General features: G+C 43.7%; 1 protein-coding gene across 3 annotated transcripts in view; it reads left to right on the forward strand.

The window, feature by feature from the left end:
- The first annotated feature begins 7,213 nt into the window (after window positions 1-7,213).
- Window positions 7,214-26,766, forward strand: part of UBAP1 (ubiquitin associated protein 1) — a 31,703-nt gene continuing 12,150 nt past the window's right edge. The window contains exon 1 of one of the 3 annotated variants that reach the window (XM_063295888.1): window positions 7,214-7,335. The gene's annotated coding sequence lies outside the window, so the exon portion shown is untranslated. Of the gene's footprint in view, window positions 7,336-7,381; window positions 7,399-26,766 lie in introns of those variants that run through there. The other 2 variants (XM_063295889.1, XM_063295890.1) reach the window with 2 other exon arrangements.

Consider the following 26,766-nt stretch of genomic DNA (forward strand, 5'->3'; position numbering starts at 1 on the left):
ATTGTTGTTGTTATGGCGCCCCCTATGCGTAGTCAGGGAACCTCCCACAGCTAGGCCCCGGCTAGGATTTCCTTCAGTTGAGTAATTAAGAAACCCGGAGCGAGGAGCGTGTTCGCGAATGAACAGTGTTTTAACAACCAGAGTCGCTCATGAAGGGCTGATTTGTCCCAGCAGAAGACGTTGCAGGGCTTTCCCATGTCAACTGATCCTCTTCCGTTCCTCTCTATACAGACCTCATGGCTGGATTCCCATGTGTTAAATGGGGGGATACATTATGGCTTCTTGAATAAACCCCAGTCACGTGAATTCACACAACCGCCTAAACCGCTGTTTCTCAATATCAGCAATTTTAAGAGGTGTGGACTTCAACTCCCAGAATTCCCCAGCCAGCATGCCTTAAACATTCTCTTTTTGCAGAGTCTGGGTCCATGGACCACACACCCAACAGCAAACAAATTACATGGATTAGCAGGCAGGCTCCATAAAGCCAACCTTGTGTGTCACGTCTCTCTTTTTCCCTTCCCTTCCTTATTGAGAAATAGGGTGTTCTTGCAGGATTCCCCCCACCTCTGTGCCTATAGGTTAGGTCCTGAGGTTGGGAAGCATGTTCTTCTCTTGCTTCATCCTTTTTCTTTAAAGACTGTTTTTTAGGGGAAAAATAGAGTTACTGGATGTCCAGCTAAAGGAGGACATGTCTTCCTTTCTGTCCTCAGGTCCTCTGTCTGGCAGGCATAGCCTTAAAATCAAATATTGTCAGGCTTTTTGAGTGCCTTGGGGTTTTTTTTTAATTCTGATTATTTTGGACTGTTTTCACAACAGTAGTTGTTGAAACTTTGTGTATTGTGAGCTTGTAATGTCTGCTTCTTTCTCTCCCTTGTCTGTCACCTAGATTTATTTATTTCCTGATTCCAGCCATCGGCTTCAAATCTACGATCACTCTAGCCCAGTGTTTCTCAGCCTTCACAACTTTAAGATGTGTGGACTTCAACGCTCAGCATTCTGGGAATTGAAGTCCACACATCTTAAAGCTGCCAAGAAACAGCAGTTGAGAAACACTGCTGTAGTCTGTATATTGCATGACTTGTTCTATATTTCTATGGTGGAATTTGAAAAGTGCGTTGTCATCATCAATTCTGTAACTAAAAATCTGTTGGATAATTACTATCATTGTAAAAACTGTTGGGCAGGAAGGCCCGTGACTTGGCGTGAGTTGTCACCCAATAAACCACACCGAGGCGGGAAGGTCCTTTGTCCTCAGAACAGTCTTTCTAAGGCCGAAAAAGTTAGTTAGTTAGTTAGTTAGTTAGTTAGTTAGTTAGTTAGTTAGTTATTCACAGACATGTAGGCCTAAGTACATTTTTTAGCAGTTCTTCACTGTAATTTTTGTTGCAGATGTTTTGTTAAACATTTTGCATATCCTCCTGCCTGTTCAGGTATCTGGAAAAAATGGATAAGCCGAAGAAGAGAAATTCGGCTCTTTGCAAACCACCAGCCAGCTTAGCCCTTTTCTGTGGCAGGAGCACAGCCTGCAGGTTTGCCTAACCCTCAGGTCAGCATGTCATGCCAAAATCATGCAAACTGTGCAGACTGTAAAAGAACAGAGGCCGAGAGCAAGACGGGCTTCAGGGCAGCCTCTCTGTGCAATCCGTGGGAATCCTTCCCCCCAGAAAAAGGAACTGGATCCGATCAAAGGTCCATTTGCAATGGCGTCCCATTCCCTAGGAAGTCCACGAGCAAAGGTATTGTGAACTCTGTTGTGAATCCGTGGCAAAATCCTAATTCAAAGTCAGTGAACCCACCGTGAGACTATTTCATATCAAGAAATGTGTGTCTTCTTTGCCTATGGGACAACTCCCAATACATCTTTTAGGAAATGCCTTTAGAAGCACATGGCTTTAATCTCTGAGTAGTTGGGACATGCATGTTTATTATTATGTAGGTAATATATTTATAACTCTGCTGCCAACCAACGCTTGTGCCAGACACTCCCAGTCTTCTTGTGCAAATGGCATTATAAGATTTGGGAAGCCTGTTAGGGGGATTTTGACAAAATGGCTCACTAGGTGATAGCTAGAGGCAAACAAACCCCAAAACCCTCCCTCCCTTTACCTGGAGGGCACGCTTTCAAAGAAAGAGCTGGTCATAAACCTTTTATCATTTTTGTTTTCTAAGAATGCCTCCAAATGTACATGGGACACAGAAGCATTGTTGGAAATGAAGACTAAGCGTGTTTGACGCTGACGCTTTGCTTTAATAGATTCTCATTTATTTCTTTTTAATTAAACAAATATTTTAAAAAATGAAGTGGGTCATGATAGCCACTGAGAGGGTTGTCCCTGGACACATTGAGGCTCATGTCCTGGACGTGAAGTTTGGCGTATCCAGGGCTTAATAAATAATTATGAATTTATTCCAGGGATGGAATAAATCTGTTCATCCTTAAGTGCCCCAATGCCCATGGATGTTCTATTAAGCTATAGAGGTTTATGGTCAAAGGGATACTAGAAAGGTGCAGACAAGGCCTTGTAAACAGGAACAAGCAAAATGTTTCAAAAGCCATCACTTATAAATACAAAAGAAGGAAAGCACTGAGCTAATTAGGAAAAAATGAGGTTGCTTGTTTCTACCCGAAGAAAGAATTTCCAAAAGCATAATGGTAGCAGTGAATTATCTTCTTTTTGAAACCATGAGGTTGTATTTGGAAGGGATGCTTTGGACCATGTGGGAGTGCAAATGCATCACCTGCTCGTGACTCATTTATGTGTTTGTTGAATTTATATAGTGCCACATCTTGCAATTCAAGGCACTTCCTGACAATGATAATGTACAACAATAAAGTATCTGTGGTAAATTAAATTTAAATTAAGTTTAATTAAAATTTAAAGCACACAACACTGACTAGGTCACAATTAAGCTGTCCAGAATAACTCAGTTTTAAGTAGTTCCTGGAAGATTAATTGATGGAGCCAACCTTCTTTCTAAAGCTGGGTTTCTCAACCAGGGTTCCGTGGCACCCTCGGGTTCTGTGAGAGGTCACTGGGGGTTCCCTGGGAGATCACGATTCATTTAAAAAAATTATTTCAAATTCGGGCAACTTCACATTAAAGAGGTAAGTTTCATTCTTTATTTTCAGTTTAAGAACACTGTTAATGAATATATACAGGCCTACCCATGAAACGAATATAATAATTTTGTTACTTCTGGCCTCTGTTTGAGCCTGAATGTCCAGGGGTTCCTCGAGGCTGAAAAATATTTCGAGGGTTCCTCCAGAGAACCCCAATGCCCCTGCTCCTAGCCCACTACACCAAACTTACACTCCAGCCCTGATTGCTTCCCACTATCTACCTCTCTACTCATAGCTGCTCATGGTTCAAGTTACAAGTATTCACTGCCTACTTACTGTACTCACCCAATTCCTGTTACCAGGAGATTTACCACTTGAAAGCTTGCAACGGCCAGCCTCTCTACTCTGCATCGGCTGAAGTAGGACTACGAAGCTCTGTGGAAGCCACATGGTCCCAGCACAACCAACTAGAACTGTCCACTAGAGAAGGAACGGACACACCATAAGGGCTTGGACCTCCAAACTCTGTGTGGGTGATGGCATCAAAGGCCACTGAGAGATCCAAAAGGACCATGAGGAACGCACTGCCCCCTCCAAGTGCATCCCCTAGAATGACCGGTGCTGTCCTAGAACCATGTGCAGATCTGAAACCAGCCTGAAAAGGGTCTAGATCAGTGCTTTTCCGCCTTGGCAATTCTTTGTGGACTTTGACTCCGGGAATTCCCCAGCCAGCATGGGAGTTGAATTCTGGGGGTTGAAGTCTATGCAAGCTTGCCAAGGTTGAGAAACACTGGTCTAGATAATCAGCCTCCTTCAAGGCTGTTTGGAGCTGGATTCCTGCCACTTGCCCCAAAGCCTTCCCTAAAATGGGAAGATTGGATTTTGGATGATAGTTAACAAACACTGCTGGATTAGGATAAATCTTGGTGATATCCAAACTTATTTCTGCCTTTGTAAACTTGAATAAAGGAGAAAACTCTGGAAACTGTGTATGTAAATCCTCCTGTAATGTGTGTTTTATTTCATCTATTATCAGTGTTTTTAAAACTTGGCAACTTTAAGATGTGTGGACTTCAATTCCCAGAATTCTGCTGGCTAGGGAATTCTGGGAGTTGAAGTCCACACACCTTAAAGTTGCCAAGGTTGAGAAACACTGATTTCTATCACTACAGATATAGCTTATCCAAGGTGAGATAATTCCCCACTGAACTTGACTGAGTTCCCACACTGGTTTAACAGGGTTTGTGTGAACTCCCCACTGAAATTTGTAAACTATAGCTTATGGATGTTGTTTGCACTACCAACAGTAGTTTGTTCAGCAACCACAGTTCAGTATTATGGGTCAACACAATATTTTTGAAGGCAAAGGAACATCCTACTCCCATCCTTTCAAAAAACAAAAACTGACAAACAGAAACTTAATAGATGAATTCTTTTGCATAATTTTACCTCAATCTATGAATATTTTATGAAGCATTTAACTCTTGCAAACTGGACCAGACAAACATTAGTAAATGCTGACCACATTGTTCTGTTTTGAATAAGCCATGTTACACAGAGTGCACAATTGGGTCAATAAAATTATTCATTCATTTGCTAACAGAATCTCAGGGTGGCAAACATTCTAAATAAAACTCACAAATAACTATCATAACAGAGTGTTGATAATGGAATAGTCTGTTCTTATTTCTAATAATCGAAAATAAGATAAAGGCAAAGAGCTAGAGACAATCCACGCTGGGGATCTTAAATCTCCAAATGCTGTTTGAAGGAGCTGGGTCTTCGTTGCTTTGCGGCAAAGCAGGGTTGCGGGAGCGATATTTATTTCAGCATATTCCAGAAGGACAGGACAATTGTTCCTGAGTCCAGAACTGGGAGCAGCCCTTCATGGAATGTTTAAGCAGGACGGGTAAATTCTTTCTGGAGGAGTTGGTCCCATAAGTAGCCTGGACTAAACCACATGGGGCTTTATCAGTTATTTATTTATTTATCTGATTTCCAAAGCTGCCCATCTCACCTACTGTACATAACTCTAGGTATTACTCCCCACCTTGGACTGTATTTAATTATTTGATTTACTATATAGCCACTCATCTCCCGCAAGCTGGGCAGTTAGAAAGCATCAGTATAACAATGGAGGGATGAAAATAAGTATGTTGTTGTTGTTTATTTGTTTAGTCGCTTCCGACTCTTCGTGACTTCATGGACCAGCCCGCGCCAGAGCTGCCTGTCGGTCGTCAACACCCCCAGCTCCCCCAGGGACAAGTCCGTCACCTCTAGAATATCATCCATCCACCTTGCCCTTGGTCGGCCCCTCTTCCTTTTGCCCTCCACTCTCCCCAGCATCAGCATCTTCTCCAGGGTGTCCTGTCTTCTCATTATGTGACAATCTGCTTTAGAGAGGGCTAAAAAAGTGTCTGGAAATTGCAGCTGGGGCAAAAGGTGATAAAAGGTGATAAAAGGTTCCCCTTCCCCTAATCATCGAATCATCATCGAATCATCATCGAATCATCGAATCATTTTTGTTGTTTATTCATTTAGTCACTTCCGACTCTTCGTGACTTCGTGGACCAGCCCACGCCAGAGCTTCCTGTCAGACGTCACCACCCCCAGCTCCCCCAGGGACGAGTCCGTCACCTCTAGAATCTCATCCATCCACCTTGCCCTTGGTCGGCCCCTCTTCCTTTTGCCCTCCACTCTCCCCAGCATCAGCACCTTCTCCAGGGTGATGAATGGCAGCCAAGGATAACAATCTGCAATAAATGAACCATCTCTCACACACTCACCTAACCTCGGGACCCCCATGCCTGGGAGAACAGCCAGATCTTAAGGGCGTTTCTAGCCCAGCAAGCCTAGTCTAGCAAGCCTATCAAGATCAGGGGGAATGATGCTCCACAGGGCATGGGCAGCAACAGAAAAGGTAAGCTTCCAAGGTCCTACGTGTCAGTCCTTCAAGGTAGACCAGGCTAGCGAACCAAAGTCATGTGTGCTAATCCTGGTTTTATTACCAGGTTACAGTAACAGAATCTTGCCAGTCTGAATGTGCGTCCCGCCTCCCTCCCTCCATCTTTGTGAGAACTAGCTAAGGTCTTGTCTGAGACGCTTTCTCAAATTACACTTCTGCCCCGGAGTCAGGTTTATTTTGTCTAACTGTTGCCTTGGTTGCGGCTCTTCCCCCTGTTCCTCAGGGTTATTCCTTCTGCCCATTACATCACCAGGTGACACTCTTTAACGCCACTGGAAGGATGCCCCTTCTGCCGAACCTGAGGTGGGTAACCAGAGTGGCAACTGTGAGATGTGTGGCGATGTAAATCCATGTACTGCAATAAATATAAGGAAATGAAATACGTGGGAATAAGCAGGTAGTTAATGCCATATGGGTCGTATTGCTGTGGCACTGCTCTGTGGCCCACCGATTTGCGCTCGTTACTGCATTGCTGGGTGTAATGCAGTAACGCAGATGCAGAAAGAGCTCCTCACTCTGCAAAGGGCTACGCCTGGCCCCCGTTCCTCACCGCCTCCATTGTCCACAGCAGTGTTTCTCAGTCTTGGCAACTTTAAGATATGTAGACTTCAACTCCCAGAAGTCCCCAGCCATTATCTCTTTCCATCTTGCTTCCCCCACCTTTAAACCTCGCCCGCTGATCTTCAGGGGAGGGGGTAAATCATAATTTTACAAGCTTTCACCTTACAGCCTGGTGAGTAAGTACTGGAGGAGGGGCTGCAAGCCCCCACGAGTGCCCTGGTGGCTTTGGGCCAGCCTCTCCGTCTCAGCCTGCCCTACTCCACAGGGTTGTTGTTCTGGGGGAAAGCGGGAGGAACGGCCACTGCCTTTGGAAAGGCAGGATGTAAATCTAAAATCTAGGCTTATATTACTATGATCCATTATTCCTTTTTCCCCAAACCCACCCGGTTCTGCTTTATTGGGGCTTCAGGGGGGGGAAAATCCTTAAAGGAGCTTCTTGTAGAAGGGTTGGACCACACTTCCCATCATTCCCTGCGTGCGAGGGGCGTTCCCCGCCCGCAACGCCGGTCCGGCTGAAGACCCGCCCCCTTCGCCTGCCCTTCCAGCGCTTATTGGCTCCTCCTTCCGCGTCGCGTGACCGATGTCGTGACGCAGCACGGCGCCGTTGGAAGCGGAAGAGGCTGGGCGGGGTCGGGACGGAGAGTCAAGATGGCTTCGCCCCATTACCGAGGAGCGTCCGGAGGTGGGAGCCGGTGGGCGGTCGCCGTCGTCGGTCGGGACTTGTAACTCGGAGACGCCGCGCGGGGTGAGGAGGAGGAGGAGGAGCAGGAGCCGCCGCAGAGCCTGAGGCGGAGCCGCCGCCGCCGCGGTGAGTGGGCCCGAGCGTCGGGCCTCCCCCCTCTCCCGGGCGCCGCTGAGGCGAAGGGCCGCTTTCTCGCCATGGAGGGGGCGCGGTGTGTGCGCAGGCGCAGTGCCCCCGGGGTGTGACCCCGCCCCTCTCGCCCCGGGGCCGAGGGAATCCGGCTGCTTTCCGGCCTTTTCCTTCGGGCCGGCGCCGCCCGGAGCTCCGCCCGAGCGCTCTGGGCCCGGCCAGGCCACCGCGGGCCGGCCTGCTCGTGACCCGGCCCGCTGGATCCCCCCCGCGTGCCCTCGCTGCCTCGGTGCACCTCCGCCGGCCCTTGAATGGGCCTCTTGCCCAGGAGCCGCGGCCCGGCCGATCGCAGCCCCGCGGAGAAGCTGGCTCCCCTTCCCTTCTCGGCTCAGGGTCGCAGCGGGCGGGATCCGTTTCGGGGCTCGCCTTCGCTTCGGGGGGAAAGAGGTTTGGGCGGCAGACGGAGCTTTCCAGGGAGTGACCTTGGCAGGGTGGACTGGAAAGAGGAAACGAACGGGCACTTCCCGGTTTGTTGCTACTGAAACGTTTGAATGTTCTGATCGTTGGCGGAATGGGCCTTGTCCCCACCCTCAATAGCTGGCCTTAAGGGGACCGCTTCTCTGGATCTGGCTTGCTGTTTGAGCGTGATCATAAAGATCTGCTCAGCGGGGATATTACGTGGCTTGGAAGGTGAAAGGTCCCCTGTGCAAGCACCGAGGCATGGATGTTATGTGGCTTACGGCGTATGAAATGGGGAAACTGATAGTGTGCTTAGGACCAGCAATGAATGTTACAGCCTAGTAATTAACATGTTGGGCCGTATCAGTCTCACTTTAGAGATAGTTCGGACTAGACGTCTTCAAGTTTTATGCTGGTCTTTAAGTTCTGTGATTGGTGTGCCTGTCTATGGGCGTAAGGAAGGCAATATCTGTTTGGCAAGTGATTGCTCTCCCCCCCACCCAAAAAAATCCCCTCACTACTTTAGTACAGCTTCTGCAAGAATAGACGTGGTTTTGTTGGGGTAGGAGCTACTGGGCCTGCAAGTCTTCAGAAACAAAACTCACATTTTTGGTAAGGTCTTGAAAAATATAATATTTCCTATAATAACACAATCTTTTTTTTTTTTGGTGGCTGTAAATTCGTGCATACTTGGTAGGTTGTGATAAACCCCACAGTATACTTTATATATAGGAAGGGCCCTAGAAATGTTTGTACATGTCTTCCTGTGGGTAGAAGGAGAGGTAACTTGGTTTTTGTTCTTGAATGAGATCTCTTCATCCTGTCCATACTTAAGAATTAGCCCACATGAAAAACAGTGCAGGCATGGCCTTTCTGGATGGAGAGGACTACTCTTTACCCTTCTCAAGGTGAATACAGGCTTCCTGTTACCTTGCAATTTTTTTTTTTTTGGCCTGTCTTCCTTGAAGTGAGCACCACTCATATCATGGCATGCACCTCTTGCTCACACACAGATTCTGATCTATATCAGTAGAGGCCGAAAGCTCTTCTATGTATAGGGTGGGTTATAAGGGAAGTTGTATATTGTGGTATCTTAATATATTGTTCTCTTTTTTTCTTAATTTTTGGGATGGGCACCAGTAGAAACTCTGGATTAAATCAGTGGTCTGCTGACTAATATTCAGCTAAAACGTCTTATGAGTCATTCTTGGTTAATTTGGTGTTCCAGTCTTCCCAGATTTTTGGTATTAAGTTTTCACACAGAATTACCTGTTAAACACATTTTTCTGCTTATTTTTGTTATAAATTTCTATATACACACACAGAGTGCTATATTGATAAAAATAATTAAAAATGTTATGGTTATTTGGGGAAAAAATTGGCAGGTAATTACGGTGCCTAAAACTATGGTAGCATTTAAGCCTAATGATTCTTGCTATGTAAATGTGTAGAAAGATGGAGAACTTTTAGTTTCGGTTTGCAGGAGACAGCTGGGTAAACAAAGAGGGCCAAAGCATTTGTTTTCATGGTTTCTTGCAAAGTAAACAATTTATACAGATGCTAATACAGTTAAAATATGATGTTCCACGACATATTAGAAGATTGTAGAAACTTTGGCCTTCGTCAAAACTGGCATAATGAATAGCATGAGCACCTAAAGAAGAATTGTGTTGTTTAAATTCAGAGGTGAAAAGACTTGCTGTCTTGTGACAGATTTCAGGAACTGTAAGGTAAGGCTTTTAAATCACTTATCTGTGGAATGAACCTTGCAAAAGTGTACTGTGTTACTAAAGGTATTAGAGGGGGAAAAACTCCTTAGAATCTGAATAGTACACTCCATTTATTTCAAAGTATGTCCTGATTTTATTCAGTCTTTTAGTTATTATTGAAGAGCTATAATTAATTAAGATGTTTAAACTTCCCTGAACAACTTGAGCATGAACACTTTTTATAATACATTATTTCCAATGTAGAAATGTCTGCATTTACACCCAAAAGATCCTTGCAGGTTATCAGTAGGGTAATTATCATTGTACTTCAGTTCCATCTGACTTTCTGGTTTATAGTGCCGTTTATACATTTTCTGCATAAATAAATATGCAGCCCAGCCCCTTAAGGGTTTTGGACACCTTACAGATAAAAGCTCTAGATAAATAAGTGTGGTTTTAGGCTTCTCCTAAAGTTATATTTGATTGAAACTCAAAATAATAATTAATGCCCATTAAATTAAGCCATAGTCCACAAAGTTACATGTAATGCAATAGTTTTTAGAGTATTGCACAATTCCTTGTTGCAGCTGGAATGCATTTTTATGGTTTTCTTTGTTTTTCTATTGGTGAGAATTGAAAAAATAGACTTCCAAAATGTTTTGTGGAAGAGATGAAGAGGCTTCAGGATGTAGATCGCGTAGCACATGAATAACAAGTTTATGATAAATTCTCACTATGTTACGTAAGCTGAACTGCAAATATCACTAGGTTTGCCAAACAGGAGTTGGATTTCGTGATTGTTCTTAGTACAGGAAATCTAGTGGCGCATGCACACTTGCTTGGATAGCATTGATCAGTAAGATAAAGCAATCACCAATTGAAGCCTAACACCTAATATTCATTCTCAAACGTGAGCTGTCTAAAAGCCTGTCTGATGCCAGATCTGACTACTCACTTTGTCTAAAACTTTCCAGACGGTCAAGATTCCTAAGCAGCAGGGACAAAATATTTTGAATTTGACCTGTTCTGAATTTGAAACACCTAGTTTGAATGTGAAAAAGGTTGTTTTGATCATTTGGAAACATCTTGTACTCAAAATAGTATTTTGAGCTTCAGATTCTTCCAGAATGATCCAAATATCCTGTCTTGGGCTGAAAAAGAGCCAGTCTTGTGTTCAAAATAGGGTGTTTCCTAACCAATGGTCTGTGCTCTTTGGAAAGTAATGCTGTGATCATGGACTGAGTCACTGCTGGCAAGGTTCTCCCTGGTGTTAGCTGTTCCAGTTATAGAATGGATAATTTGAAAGTTTGTTCACAAAAGGGCACAGGTTTTCTTTTTTTTTTCTTTTTTTTTCTTCTTTTAGCATTGTGTAAAAGAGATGTTGTAGGGACGCGGTGGCGCTGTGGGTTAAACCGCTGAGCTGCTGATCGGAAGGTCGGCGGTTCGAAACCGCGCGGCGGGGTGAGCTCCCGTTTGCTAGTCCCAGCTCCTGCTCACCTAGCAGTTCGAAAACATGCAAATGTGAGTAGATCAATAGGTACCGCTTCGGCGGGAAGGTAACGGCATTCTGTGAGTCATGCTGGCCACATGACCCGGAAGTGTCTATGACAACGCCGGCTCCAAGGCTTTGAAACGGAGATGAGCACCGCCCCCTAGAGTCGGACACGACTGGACTTTACGTCGTCGTCAAAAAAAGAGATGTTGTAACATTTTGTCATAGTTGTAGGAGTGAAGGATTGTTCAGCATTACAGCCTTACCGGTTAGCCCAAATTTGAAATGTATCTTTACTTTTAATGTGGACAGAGTTCATAATCTTTTGTGCTTCCACTTTTAGCATGGTGCTGTGTGTGCTAAAGATTCAGTTGCCCAAGGTTGATATATTGGCTAACTCAGCCTTCTCATTTGCAGCTTGGCTGCAACACATTTCTAACCTTTGCTCTGCTCTGAAGCACCCCATTCAGACTGTTCTTCTCTCGTATAAGTGGCGTAGTTCCCAATGTTGTCCTCTGTGGGTAGCACTGCTTGCCGTTTGTGCTTTTTCTGATAAGTGATTCGGTAGTGGAAGAGAGTCTTACACCACTGAGAAATAACTTTGGCTGAACATGGGTACTGGTCTCAGTTACTTGTCCTTTTGATATGGAAGTGACATGGCAAAATCATACAGAGCTGAAACACTGGAATTACCCCAATTATTTCACCATTTGCAATTGTTTGGGTACCTGAGTAGAGTCCAGCAACTCCTCTGATCCTCGGTTCAGGACTGTAAGTAAATGTGGAGTGCGATGGAGAGGTTACCGTCCTTGAGGTAGCTCTTCTCGTAACCAGTATAGCACTTCTGTACACCCGAAGGCCATTATTTCCTTATGGTACAAGGTCATTTCTATTCAGTGCCATAATCACAGCATTGTGTGTATGGGATAAAACTGCCTTTCAATGACCTGGAAAATCACTGCATTTATTAAAAGATTGATTTTATTGCAGACTGTCTAGCCTAATTTTCCTGTGGTAATTTTTTATCAGGACAGTGCAGGTGAACAGCAGTAGTAGGGCTGGGTGTATCTTGATGCGGGTAATATTCTGTTTTCTAACTTTGCTTTCCACTGGGTGTAATTTCCTGTCTTAAACTTTCTGTTTTCCATCTGTACTATCGATAGTGTTCAGCTCCTTACTTGGAGATGATGTCAGTCCCTAGGAGGCAGGATTTACGTAGCGGCTGCATGAGGGCTTTTAGTTCTCTATAGCTTTTAGGTTGGATTTTGTGCATTTTAGACGCAGGTTCTTCAGTTCATTAGATGAGGATGTCTTTAATTAGGTCTCCTTATTCCACTTTAAATCATAGTCATGGTAAGATAAGTCTTAAGATAAAATACAAGTAGTTCTCATTTAGCAGCCACAATCAGGACAGGCAACTTGGTCGTTAAGTGAGGCCATTGCTAAGTGAAACTGCAACTATGGTTATGATCTTACTTCAGCTTTCCTTTGCTTTACAGACCTGCAAAGATTGTAAATGCAAGGTTTGGTTGCAAAGTTACTTTTTCATCACTGTTGTAACTGCAAACAGTCGCTAAATGAGGCAGCCGCTAAGTGAGGACTACCTGTAATCTGTTCCACAAGGAAAACAGGCATGGGCAGAATAGTAATTTTTATTTTACTGCTTATCACATTTTTTTTATAGAATTTTAAACCTAACAGTAGTTTCTTAGCCACTCACTCACAAGTCAAGGTTACATTTATCAAGATGTAACCTGAAAATGTAATGCAGCATGCTAAAACACATAGGCACAGTAAGATGTTCCAGTAGAAGAGAATCTCTGCAGCTCAGGGTTGAACTGTGGCGTCCTTGGTGCTCTCTGGGCTGGGTGGTTGGCTGGCAGACGTTTCATGGCCCACCTGGGGAACATCGCCAGTGCTGGTGGGCGTGGGGTCTGCTCCCTGTTTGTATACAGCAGCTTGCCCTGCCAGAGTCGGTGGGGGTCTGGTTTTCTCCTTGGTGCTTCCTTGATTGGGGTATTGCTTTCTGCTTGATTGTTTGCCTGGGGTTAATCCCTGCTTATCTGGGTGCTCGCTGCTGGAGAGGATGCGTTCCGGCCTTTTTGTTTCCTTCTTAGCTTTTTTTACTGTCTCTTTTGAATAGTGTGTAAATGTGGTTTATGAGTCTCTTGATGGCTGACTTGTCAGAGTGCCAAGCTTCCAGGAATTCCCTAGCGTTTCTGGATTTGGCTTGGTCCAGGATGCTCACAGTTTCCCAGCTGCAACTGTGGTTGAGTCTGTCCATGTGTTGTGAGATTAAGGAGTTCTCATCGTGTCTTCTGACTGCCAGTGGGTGTTCGTGGATGCGCTCTGCTGGCCTTCTGCCTGCCTGTCCTACACAGTGGCTGTTGCAGTCCTCACACTGTGTGTTGTAGATGATGCCTGTTTTTCCTTCTTGGGCTCCTGGGTCTTTTGGTTTACTAAGGTGTTCTGGAGGGCTTTAGCTGGTTTGTGTGCTACGGTGATGCCGTGGGGTTGTAACAGTCTGTTGGTTGTTCCTTTTTTTTCCCAATAATGTTATTAAATATTATATTATACAGATAAAACTAATACAGCTACATAGTACAGAAATACATTATAAAAATTTTAAAAGTGTAGAAAATAAAAAAAGGAAAGAAAGGGAAAGAAAGCAAAATAGAAAAAGAACCCCCCCTTCATCCTCAGCAAGTATAATCAACATTAACAACTTATCACTATCTCTTAAAATACAATCAAGCACCTCTTCATACCTTTCCTCACCCCATTCTCTATAAGCCTGCCTCTAAAACCTCATTTTGCGATATTAATCAGCAAAAGTCCAGTAAGGGTTATCAGAAATAGCAATATAAACATTACTAATTATATCTATTACACCCCAAATAACCATCATCACCCACTCCCAATCAAGAAGCCATTAAATATCGCCAGAAATAGCTACCCATTATTTTAACCTTGATCAGATAAACCAATTCTCTATTCTTTCTTCTTTCTCCCAACGATCTTTAAATTCCTTCCTTCCTTCCTTCCTTCCTTCCTTCCTTCCTTCCTTCCTTCCTTCCTTCCTTCTTTCTTTCTTTCTTTCTTTCTTTCTTTCCTAGAAAGAAAGTTCTAACACCTGCCTTCTTGTAGTCTCTTTGCCTCTTCCCTCAAAATTCTTGTCATCATCTTTGTCAGGCCCCCTTTGAAATTGCAGCACGGCAACTCCAGCAAATCTTTTATAAACCCAGTATAAAAAATAATCCACATTATGCTTCTGATTTATTATTTGTATACCTTTTTAAATTTTTAAGTCATCCAATTTCATTTGTAAATCCATTATTTCCATCTCTTTCTAGTAGGCTGTGATTTTTAAATCCGCCTGTAAGACAATTTTGGTTTTATTTAATGGGGCTTGTTCCTCTTCTGTAGAGTTAAATAGTTCAAAAACTTCCTGAACCCATAGATCAAACATTTCTTTTAAGGTAGTCATCTGGTGCTGTCTAGTGTCCAGCCTTCAAAGTCTTACCAGTTTCAGAGTATCAACAAAAAAAAAGTTATCATAACAAAGGACAAAGTTAAACTTTTTTTAAAGGATTGAAGGAGACTCACCCAGTTATTTCAATAAAACTTGCCAGTCTGAAGGTTCTCAATCTTAATTTTTTTCCCCCTTTGGCTTTTTTTTTTAAGTCCAAAGTGATTAAGAGATGAGCCTCAGTCAAACGTAAAGTCTGTATAGGCCACGTTAGTGGCTATAAGCACGGTGGAATCCTGTGACCCCGAGCCAGTCGCGAGCTGATCTCAAAAACACAGCTCCTGCTGTCTGCTCACAAAAAAACAGCTGTTCAGAGTACATGTGGGCGATCTTGCAATCTCTCTTTACCCCAGAGAGATTTCAGCACCTGAATCCTGTAGTCGGGCGCTGTTTTCGGCCTCACTGTGTCCCTCTGTTGTAGAGGAACTTCAGTTTGCCATACTGACTCACCGGAAGCTTGTCTGTCAGGTCTTGCCGAGATGTTTCGGGTGTATGGCAGTGTTACCCTTTTCATAGCTTGCGCTGGTTGTGCTATAGTGGGTTGAGCGGTCAGGCACTTTTTGATAAAGTTGAGCGGGTATCCATTTTGTTGGAAGATGTTGCATAGGTGGTCTGTTTCCTTCTTCTGGTGTTCTGGGTCGCTGCAGCGCATAGCACAAACCTAGTCGGGTGATGGAGTGTCTGCGAGCAAGCAAGCTCCGAGAGCACCGGGGACTCCGCAGTAAGATGTGCAGCGCCCTAAAGCTATTCAGCCAATGGAAGAGAAGACACTGAGAATGTAAAATGCATTTATGTACAATTAAGTAGTGGTGTAATAAAGACAAAACAAGATTAGGCCACTAGAAACCTTTGGAGAATTCATTCAGAACGATATTAAAAACTGGATTCAGTAATGGTTTGCCGACTGCAAGGGTTCCATTCTTAACGACTGTTACAGCTGGCAAATTCATCTTTGGTAAACTTAAGACCTTTGGGGAAAATGGGATTAGGAGACCTAAGTAATGAATTATAAGGAACACACACTGTGTTTTGGAATAATTTATGTTTTTGAGATAATTCTTACCCTGCTGCTTGGATGACGCTGACGTGAGTAATGCAATCAGCCTGAAGATCCTCCTCACTTAGATCCTGAGAAGGAGATTCCAGGAGCTGATTAGTATCACTTGATTACATGTCTTCAGATCCATTGCCTTCCAGCTGTTAGGCAAAAGCAACAATGTGGTTGATCACACTGATCATCAGCCCAGGAAAACCGGTCAGATCATTGACAGTCTCAAGTCAAAGTTCCTCCAGGCAGCCTTCAGAGTGCGTTGTTTTATTTCTTCCAGAGGGTAGTCAGTGCATGAGCAATGGGGTGTCCTTTCTCTACGTCCTTTAAAGTCAGATTCGGGTTATTGTCGCTGATGTCAGAGGCGTGCCGAAGCATGCATTGCGTATTGTCTCTCTGAAAGCCTTTTATAATGCCTTGGCGCATGGCCAAAGAAGTAAGACAAGGTGTCGGGGAGGAGACTCTTCAGTATTTGGAGGAACTAACAGTAATTTGTCCTCAGCGTGGCCAGGAGCATTATTGCGAAGCAGCAGTGCTTTGATATCCGCCTTCTCCTCTTTATTTATTACATCCCTTTACAAGATACACGATAAGCAGAGTAATTACAAAAATCCATCCAATGAAATTAGTTTGCAGCTTAATAAATCCAGTAAACAGATATTAACATTAAGAGAAACCGAACAAACTATTTTTAAAAAAACAGTAGCTGGTTTATTGCCATTAACAGCATATAGCTTAAGAGCTTGATTTAAAGCATTAGCTTCTCTGTGAAGCGTCACCATGCAGCAGAAGTGCTAGCCTCTTCCTCGCAGCCTTGAACCCATGTCCTTTACTCCTTGCTGGAAATGTATTTCTACAAGAGAGCCATTTCGTCAGTGCTGAGGGTCTGTTCTGGGAAATAGCCCCTTCCTCCTCTCATCTCCTTCAGTTTGGCAGGAAACTTGGATGCTCCCTCATGGTCTGCGGAGGCTGTCTCTCCTGTTGGCTTCACACGATGCCAATTGTAGTATTTGCTGGCCAGGAAGAGAGCCTTCTCTGCCGTGGCCCTGCCCTGTGGAATACTCTTCCCCGAGGGGGGAGGCTGGCCCCCACCCTCCCGGCCTTCCTTCCGGAAAGGGGCGAAGACCTGGCTCTGCCGTCTCGCGTGGGGCAGGAGGAGGCGTCACCAGCCCCGGGGGAGGTTAGCACCCTGAAGATGCTCCCGTAAATTAAGAACTCGTCAACATCTACGTCTTGGACTATACTTTTCATTTAAGAACGTTGTTTTATTGTATTTTAACAACTATTTATTGTTTTATTGTTAACTCCAGAGTCGCTCTTTGAGTGAGATGGGTGGCGACTAAATTTGAAATATAAATTTACTAGGCTGGCCACAAAATGCTCACATGGTTTCTTAGCTTTACTGTATTCCTAATTATATTCATGCTCACTGGATTGTCTTCTGGCTCTGGTCTTCCATCCAAAGGCTAAGCATCAGTTTCATCATCTCATTTTTGTTGGTTTTTATTTTAGTTATTGGGGCTTACATGCCATCCAGTGCAGGGGGGAACTGACCACTTACATTCCCTCCTTTTGGTAAGAAGATTAAAATAGCAAAATGATAAGAACAAAAGAGCAACTGCAGAAGCCTAAATTTGCATTTAAAAACCTCACTTATAGGGAGGGTTTATTGTACGCCAAAACTATATCGGAAAACAAAAGTTTTGCACGGGGCTTAACAAGGTGGCAACGTGGGAGAGAATCCTGGGACTGGAATTCCATTGTGGCCCCAGGCGGGAATTGCTACTCCAAGGCCTTACAGTTCTTGCCAAAAGGAAGGTACAGAAGGAAAAGCATGCTTCAGGCCGTACCCCTTATTTCTTTGTCAGGGATCTGTGGGCTCTAACAGTCCAGGTCCTATCTGAGCAGAATGGTCTGAATTTGCTAATTGGCCAGTAACTCTGCATGCCCCTCACCCTGTGTATGAGACACTTGACAAGGAGGTAGGCCGGGTCAAGGTACAGATGCCACAGGGATTCCAAAAATGCTACTGAACTGTAGTATCTTGAGTAACAGCATCTTGAAAGCCTCCCCGAGTTTTTTTCTGTCCCGTCTTATGCTAAAGGCAAAGTTATTTTGAGTTTGTTTCTCACACTTCATCTGTCTCAGGACTGTATAGTGCTTTCTGTAAGTTCGTCCTTAACGATTATTTCATGTATTCCCCAAGGTCATTTTTATATTCCTTTACAGAAGAGAAAGAACCTTAGAGCTTCTCGCTTTTCCCTTTAATTTGATCTGCTTTTCAGGCTGCCATATTTCATGACAATTTTCAAGTGTCATGAAATATGGCAGCCTGCATTTGAGGAGCTGGACATGCTAACTCAGTGCAGTAAGCCTCTTCAACCACATGCCTCTGTTGTTGATCTCATGTCTGTTCTTCAGATTCTTCATTATCCAAGGTGATGAAAGATTTTCTTAACCTCTTTTCAGGTCAAGGAGAATTTCCTAGCCAGGCATATTCTACAGTCCATGGAAAATATTTTATTGCATTGAATGTTTGGCATTTACCTAACCCTAACAGTGTACCACCTTGATCTTGCTTAAACCTGGGCGCAAATTAAAGGTAGTGAATTTTAATAAACTCAGAGCAATGAGAAATAGGATCTCATGGTAGGAAACACAAATGGGAGTTCTTAAAGGAGGTAATATTAAAAGCAGGCTTGCAAAGGAAGAACAGCCAAAGAAGCTTTGCTGAGCTAAGTGACGATCTGGGGAGGGGGCAAGGAAGGACGCACACAGGAAATGGAAAGTGGGACAGGTTATAAAGGAAAGGCTGTAAAGGAAGAGGATGGATAAGTAGCCTGGAACTGCGGAACTGGTGTCACGGTGTTCCACTTAGTTCTATTTGGTCAGATCCCAACTTTATGACTGTGTCCAATTCTCTGCATCACAATTTAAGAAGAGTTCAGAGAAAGAGTTCAGGTTGAAAGAAGGCTAGTAAAGAGGATGGGTGAACTAGAACCTAAGCCCTATGAAGGGAGATTTAAGGAGCTGGTTATATTTAGTCTTGATCCCAGTAGGATCATGGCAGTGGTCCCCATCCCCCCACCCCCGAGACAGCTTGATAGCTCAAAATTAATTGAAGTGACTTAATCTTGAAGTCACTTAAATTAATTTTCAGCTATCAAAATAAATTGATCATCTTGAAGGCCTGAAAGACCAGATTAGGGACATCTGTTTGAAGAGCTGAAGGACCAGCTTAGGGACAGATCCTCATGGAGAAAAATCTGTGTGGTTGCTAGGAGTCAACACTGACTTGATGGTGCACAATCTTCGAGACGGTTGTTCTCCAGCAGATCAGGACGGCTCTAAGTTCACTGGTTCATCTGTAATTAGACCAGCAAATATCATTCCAACTTCTGGCCTATTGTGCTTAGTCTTTGGCTAAATTTCCACAGCGTACTAGGACTAGGCTAAGATGTAGTTTGTGGGATCCCACTGACCGTCCTAACACATTGAATAGACCAGGCCATCACTTAATATGGTTTGTTTGGGCATAGTATATTGTGTGGATGCCACAGTTACATTTTGTCAGCCCAGATTAAAAGTTTACTGTGCTGAGCTAAATTCTAGTCCAAGCATGACGGTTGCCTTCCCTTGCTCTTTTAATCTTCCCCGGGTTATTTTGTTTTTTTCTAAATGTCTGGGCATTTGCTGCCTTGTTTTGAAAGGGAATTTCTCACTAATGCCTTCCTTGTGTATAAGGTCCAGAACTACTCCTTGCATTTTCAGGATTTTAAGGTTTTTGCCTTGGGGTGGAATCCAAAGCGCTCTACCCAAGAGCTGGACTTAATGAACAAGCTCCTCGCAGAATTCTGCTGGAGTGTCAGGAAACATAACGTGAATGGTGGCATCCTGTCATGAGGGGGCAGAAATGCATGTGTAGTTTAGAAGCTTTGAATCTCCCATCAAAGAAACTCAGGGCAGACCCACCTTGGATTTCTGGGTTTTATCTGTGAGGGTTTTCCCACTGCCTTTCAGTTTAGCTGGATTTTCTGACTGGTAGAACAATAACCACTAGAGACCAAACCGACCGCCTCTGCTCCAAGAAAGGACGCACCCTCTCATGATTCTTGGGTTTGGGGGTCTATGCCAAGAACAAAGAGCCCTACTTGCAGGGAGAGTCACCACATCTCCCAAATCTGCAGTGCGTTAGTGTGGGGAACAAAAAGGCCTTTGAGCTGAAACTGAATAGAACTTTTTAAATTTAGCAGTTTCTCCAATAACGGCCAGCCATTTACTTGCAAGTTGGGCATGACAGCCACAGTTCTGCCCTCCTGGCTCTCTCTGGGTCACTGCTGTTTTGGCTAAAGGGGCTGCATCAACAGCAGAGCTAGCAGGACCCCAGGTTCACTCCATTTCCCTCTGCACATAGGTGGAGGGGTCCCATGAAAATGCAACAGTTAAACGGCTGCTGAGGGAAATGGCAGCTTGGCCTTCTATTTGTGTTTCATCTCTCCTTAATTCTTAGCGGTTTGCTGAAACTGAATGCCCCCTTGTTGTACAAAGCTCCAGTAAGGCTGAAAGGGAAAGACAGTAATTAGTACAAAATTGCACAGCAATATGAAGACAGTCAAAATATATGACTTGATGTTCCCTGAGCAAAATCCAATTACAGATAGAAGCATAAATAGGAAAAAAAACTAAATGCTGAATGAATGTAGAGAAAGAATATGGGCAGGAGTCAGGGAGGAAAGCAGGGTATGAAAGGGTTCCTTGAGACAGGGAAAGCAGCTCAGCGTGCTGCTGGAAGGGGCCCTCTCCCAGGGTCTCCTTCCAGCCTTACTTCAGCGAAACAGAGCCCTCCCTTTGGTCCTTCTCTGCTGCTTCCCATTGCTTTCTTTAGCTTGACCAGGGCATGTACTGTGGTTTTAAAGGGGTGAGCAGGAAGGGGGCTCAGCAGCAGCGCCACCTCTGTCTGGTGGACCTTTCCCCCACGGAGCCTGGTTAATTGTGGGGTTCCCTGGGTTGGCCTGGGTGGCCGAGAGAAACTTAGAGCTGGGGGTGCGTTCAGGGCTGCATCAGCCCCCCAGCTGAAGGGGGTGTGATTGGACAGAGGCTTTAAAAATTCTGCATTGTGCAGAGAAGGCAAAATTCTAGTCCATCATAGCGCTGAAACGTGGCCTAACTAAAAGAGGAAGCGGGCATATAAAGGTTTTTGTTTTGTTGTGACTTTTGACTATTTTTATTAGTATTAATTCATATTTATATTTTATACAGTTGTTGCTGAATTTGTTAGTGCCATTTTATTCTTAAAAACATAGTATTGGAGCCTTGGGTCCTCTGATGAAGCTAATAGATTTCAGTTCAAACATGTATTCCAGGGATTTATAATGGCCTTTTCTGCCACAGAGCTTCATGGCAATAAACCTGGATGGTTTTAACATATTAGCCAGTGTTTTGAGGATGGGCTGTCTAAGCTATGATAGATATTATTCTTTCTCCAGGTTCAGGCTACATTGTTTGACACAGTTGTCTCAGGAGGACAGCTTTGTGTTCCTCATTAAGAGCATTTGGCTACTCCCCTTAAGAAATTGTCTACAGGATGCCCTGCTGCTTTCTCTAGGCATGTGATTGATCTCAGTATTCAGGAGATGGTAACACGTCAGTATCTGGGTCTGATTCAGTTTTAGGATTTGAGTCCTTGATCTCATTGGCCAAACGGGAAATCAGAAAAGCGGAATATTTTCCCGAAGCGGTAGTTGACTGATTTCTATACAGGTAGTCCTCAACTTATGATCACAATTGGGACTGGAATTTCCATCATAAGTCGTTCAGTTGTAAGTTGAGTCACCATGTGGCTCGACCAAATTTTATGACCATTTTTATGGCAGTCGTTAAGCAAATCACTGTGGTCATTAAGCAAATCAAGCGTCCCCAATGGGCGGGCTTTGCCAGAAAATGGCAAAAAAGTCACAAGCTGTGATCACGTGACTGTGGGGTGCTGCAACCAGTCATAAATATGAACCGGTTGCCAAGTGCCCAAAATGCAATCATATGACTGCGGGGGGGGGGGGGGGGGATGCAACCTTTGCGACACTCAGAAATGGTTTACAGGCTGTAAAGGACCCCTTCTGAGACCGTCGTAACTTCAGGCCATCAGTAAACTAACAGTTGTAAGTCAAGGACTACCTGTATTAGTTTGCTGTTAGTTTCTCTCAATGGGTTTATTTGGGAGCTTTGTTTTGGTGGGGAAGGTGTTTGTTGGCTAGGCTTTCACAGTGCAGTTAGCTGTGGTTTGTTTAGCCATGTTTTACTGAATAAGTCACAGTTGGTGATAGTTCACACAACACATTCAACCAGAGATCTTGGTTTACAGACCACAGCAGCTGGGTTGAGACCGCTCCCTATGGCAACACCAAACAGCCCGTGTTATGACTTAGTGTAACGTGAGCAAGGGACTGGCGCAACAGACCAGTTGCTCACGTGGACACTGGCTCTTCCGTTGTGTCCTGGAGCGGAAGCTCAGAAAAGCTGTGGAGGAGTTGCAAGTGGAAAGTGCGCCTTCCAAGGGGGCAGAACAGAAGGCAGGCTTGCCTGGCGTAGAGACGGGCTGCTAGCTCAGGCGTGGAACCCACTGTTCTGGCCCAGTGTGAAGCCTCAGCCCCACTCTTGCACTGGAACAGTGGCAGTGCCCAAGGCTGGTCTGCCTGAGCGATTACAAAAAAAGTATTTTCCAGCATTTCATCTAACATCTGAACGTTAGGAAAAGAACTTAACCACCTTTTGATGGGAGATCATTTCAATTTCTGGTTTTTATCTTCCGTATTAGAAAGCTCATTAAAAATCTGATGCGTTTCAGTAACACACATGTTTAAGCCATGGTTTGGAAAGAGAGGCTCTCAGCCAAAGGGCTGGGAAATGTTAATTAATAACTATGAGAACAGCAACTCTAATGAGACAGGATGCATCTCATTCTTTGGACTGTGAGGTAAGTTTGGTTTGCAAATACGACACGACCAGGACCACAGTCCAGAGACAAGTCGTTCGTGCTGCTGCAGGGTCTCTCAGCTGAGGGCCCGCAAGCGATAAAACAGCTTCCAGGTGCAGCTTCAGTTGTGGCCCACCAGTGGCCCTGCACTCTGCTCCTGTGTGGCTTTCGGCTGTCGGTACTGCCTGCTTGTGGGGAGAAGGCTGTCTCGTGCACGGAGGGGTAGTGCTGGCAAATACAGCTTGTGTCTGTGCAGACTTCCATTTGTAATAACAAGCTGTCCCAGTTGCTCCAGACCTTTGCAAAATATCATCTGTTTTGAAACTAAATTGACTATGGTATTAACTGAGCCTCGCTTCATTTTTCCTGATCTGGTTTGGCTCAGTTGTGGTTTCCGACTGTACCATAAATGTTGGAAAATAATCCCTTAACACATGTCTATTTTAAATTTGATTTTAAGATCATGTGTATAAAATTAGCTATTTCCTATAGGCTCTTTAGCTTGCAAATTTTACAGTACATGGAAAATACAACTTGTAGTTTTCCTGGTAAAATATGCTCATTTTTATGGTACCAGATTACACACTTGGATTATTCATCTGATTCTCATTTCCAAATAAGAGAATGTTGGCCTTTGGAAATAGTGCACAATTAAGGCAAATAATGTCTGTCTCAGTTTTTGCTAAGTTGGAGACAGTTTAGCTTCAAAAGCAGTGCGGCTCAGCCACCTAGATCTGAGGAAAACTCCTTCATGCCAAGTTATGTTGGAACCTCCTATTGACTACCCAGAGAAGAGGAGCTTTCATGCGAAGGTTGAAGGAAAATAAAGAATTTCAAAGGTGGTTAATTTAAATCAAAGTTTACAATTGGAATCAGAGTTGAAAACTTGTATTAAGTGCTTTCTAAAAAATAGATCGAAGAGGTGATTATGGAAATAACTTCTGATCGTATTTTTAATTTTTGTTGTTACATTTTTTTATCCCGCCATTATTACTTTATAAGTAACTCAAGGCGGCAAACATACCTCATACTCCTTCCTCTTCCTGTTTTCCCGACAACAACAACCCTGTGAGCTGGGTTGGGCTGAGTGAGAGGGACTGGCCCAAGGGCACCCAGCTTGCACTTGCTAATATATAGATGAAATATAAACTGACAGCCCTGATAACCAACTTCTCTCTAGCAGTGCAACAACCAAGAAGGTGAAGGCAAACAAGGTCATTAATGCAATTTAAAAGCTGATGATCATTCTTTCCTAGGCTAGGTAAAAATAGCTTCCACAACAGTTCATTGAAAGGAGCTGATTCAGCTCCTAAAGACTTCAGAAGGACATATCTCTAGCTTGATGCTAAGTCATACTTCAAGTTTTAATGAAAATGAATATTAAAAAAATCTGATTAAATAATTGTGTTACATAATAAGTAACTTCTAAAAATGAACTCTGTGTATAAATTACTAAACAATTTGTGTTGTATCAAACAACAAGAATGTACTTCTACTAGAAATGATTATGGAACCCTGCCGACTAATGAATAATGATTTAAAGCATTGAACTGATCCTCCTGATTAGTGATAAATAAAATCCACCCTGGTTTGCCATTTTAGTGGGATTTGTGTTTGATTTTCATGTCTATTCTTAAACCTTCCAACTGTTTTTTTCCAGTTTGCAATTCAGCAGAATAAAAACCAGTTTATTGTTGGAGACATAGCTTGATGTACAAGTTGCCTATTCTGTGTTCAGTTAGAAATATACATTAATAGGAAATAACTATTGGAATATTACATTAATACTCTGATAATATTATCCAGAGGCACCAACTCTTCTCTCAAAATATTCTCTGTTCAATTGAATCCTGTGCTTTGCTTTCTCCCGCCAATATAACATGGTGAGACCTGCATCGTTGTACCCTTGTATGTTAGCACTTGCTAAAGAGAAAAAGGCTTTTCCATTCACTCTTGTTGATTACTAGATTCTGGACTAGTGTAGGAGGATGTGTTCTGCCTGCCTCTAGATCTTGATTTTGGGGTTTGAATTGTTCGTATTTGAAACTAGATTAACTAGTTCATATTTTAAGTTGGGAAAAATTTCTTGATGTTAACGCATAGCTTCTAGTAAACATAACTCCTAATTTGGACTGAAATGTTTTGATGCTAAGCTTTGAAGAAAACTTTCAAAATAATGCAGTAATAACCAGCTATTAGATACTACCTGGATGAGCTATAAGTTAGACTGGGAAGTGATAAAAGCATCCCAGGGAAATGGTAGTTGAAAACCACATGAACATGTCCATGTAAACACCAGGAGCAAAGCTCAGCTTGACAGACTGTTAATTTTGAGTCTTAATCTTATTTGCAGGGTATGTAGGCCACTCTAAACCACCGATTCTCAGCAGTGTACTGCTCCCTTAATCTGTTCGTTGTTTATTCATTTAGTCGCTTCTGACTCTTCGTGACTTCATGGACCAGCCCACGCCAGAGCTTCCTGTCGGTCGTCAACACCCCCAGCTCCCCCAGGGACGAGTCCGTCACCTCCAGAATATCATCCACCCACCTTGCCCTTGGTCGGCCCCTCTTCCTTTTGCCCTCCACTCTCCCCAGCATCAGCATCTTCTCCAGGGTGTCCTGTCTTCTCATTATGTGGCCAAAGTATTTCAGTTTTGCCTTTAATATCATTCCCTCAAGTGAGCAGTCTGGCTTTATTTCCTGGAGGATGGACTGGTTTGATCTTCTTGCAGTCCAAGGCACTCTCAGAGTTTTCCTCCAACACCACAGTTCAAAAGCATCGATCTTCCTTCGCTCAGCCTTCCTTATGGTCCAGCTCTCGCAGCCATATGTTACTACGGGGAACACCATTGCTTTAACTATGCGGACCTTTGTTGTCAGTGTGATGTCTCTGCTGTTAACTATTTTATTGAGATTTGTCATTGCTCTTCTCCCAAGGATGAAGCGTCTTCTGATTTCCTGACTGCAGTCAGCATCTGCAGTAATCTTCGCACCTAGAAATACAAAGTCTTTCACTGCTTCTATATTTTCTCCCTCTATTTGCCAGTTATCAATCAAGCTGGTTGCCATAATCTTGGTTTTTTTGAGGTTTAGCTGCAAGCCAGCTTTTGCACTTTCTTCTTTCACCTTCATCATAAGGCTCCTCAGTTCCTCTTCGCTTTCAGCCATCAAAGTGGTATCATCTGCATATCTGAGATTGTTAATGTTTCTTCCAGCGATTTTAACTCCAGCCTTGGATTCCTCAAGCCCAGCATGTTGCATGATGTGTTCTGCGTACAAGTTGAATAGGTAGGGTGAGAGTATACAGCCCTGCCGTACTCCCTTTCCCAATATTAAACCAGTCCATTGTTCCGTGGCCTGTTCTTACTGTTGCTACTTGGTCGTTATACAGATTCTTAGGGAGGCAGACAAGATGACTTGGTATCCCCATACCACTAAGAACTTGCCACAATTTGTTATGGTCCACATAGTCAAAGGCTTTAGAATAGTCAATAAAACAGAAATAGATGCTTTTCTGAAACTCCCTGGCTTTTTCCATTCTCCAGCGGATATTGGCAATTTGGTCCCTAGTTCCTCTGCCTTTTCTAAACCCAGCTTGTACATCTGGCAATTCTCGCTCCATGAATTGCTGAAGTCTACCTTGCAGGATCTTGAGCATTACCTTACTGGCTTGTGAAATGAGTGCCACTGTTCGATAGTTGGAACATTCTTTAGTGTTCCCCTTTTTTGGTATGGGGATATAAGTTGATTTTTTCCAATCTGATGGCCATTCTTGTGTTTTCCAAATTAGCTGGCATATAGCATGCATTACCTTGACAGCATCATCTTGCAAGATTTTGAGCAGTTCAGCTGGGATGCCGTCGTCTCCTGCTGCCTTGTTATTAGCAATGCTCCTTAAGGCCCATTCAACCTCACCCTTCAGGATGTCTGGCTTTAGCTCACTGACCACACCATCAAAGCTATCCCCGATATTGTTATCCTTCCTATACAGGTCTTCTGTATATTCTTGCCACCTTTTCTTGATCTCTTCTTCTTCTGTTAGGCCCTTGCCATCTTTGTTTTTGACCATACCCATTTTGGCCTGGAATTTACCTCCAATGTTTCTAATTTTCTGGAAGAGGTCTCTTGTCCTTCCTATTCTATTGTCTTCTTCCACTT

Source organism: Candoia aspera, chromosome 2, assembly GCF_035149785.1.
Source record: "Candoia aspera isolate rCanAsp1 chromosome 2, rCanAsp1.hap2, whole genome shotgun sequence".
In the NCBI taxonomy this organism is placed as follows: domain Eukaryota; kingdom Metazoa; phylum Chordata; class Lepidosauria; order Squamata; family Boidae; genus Candoia; species Candoia aspera.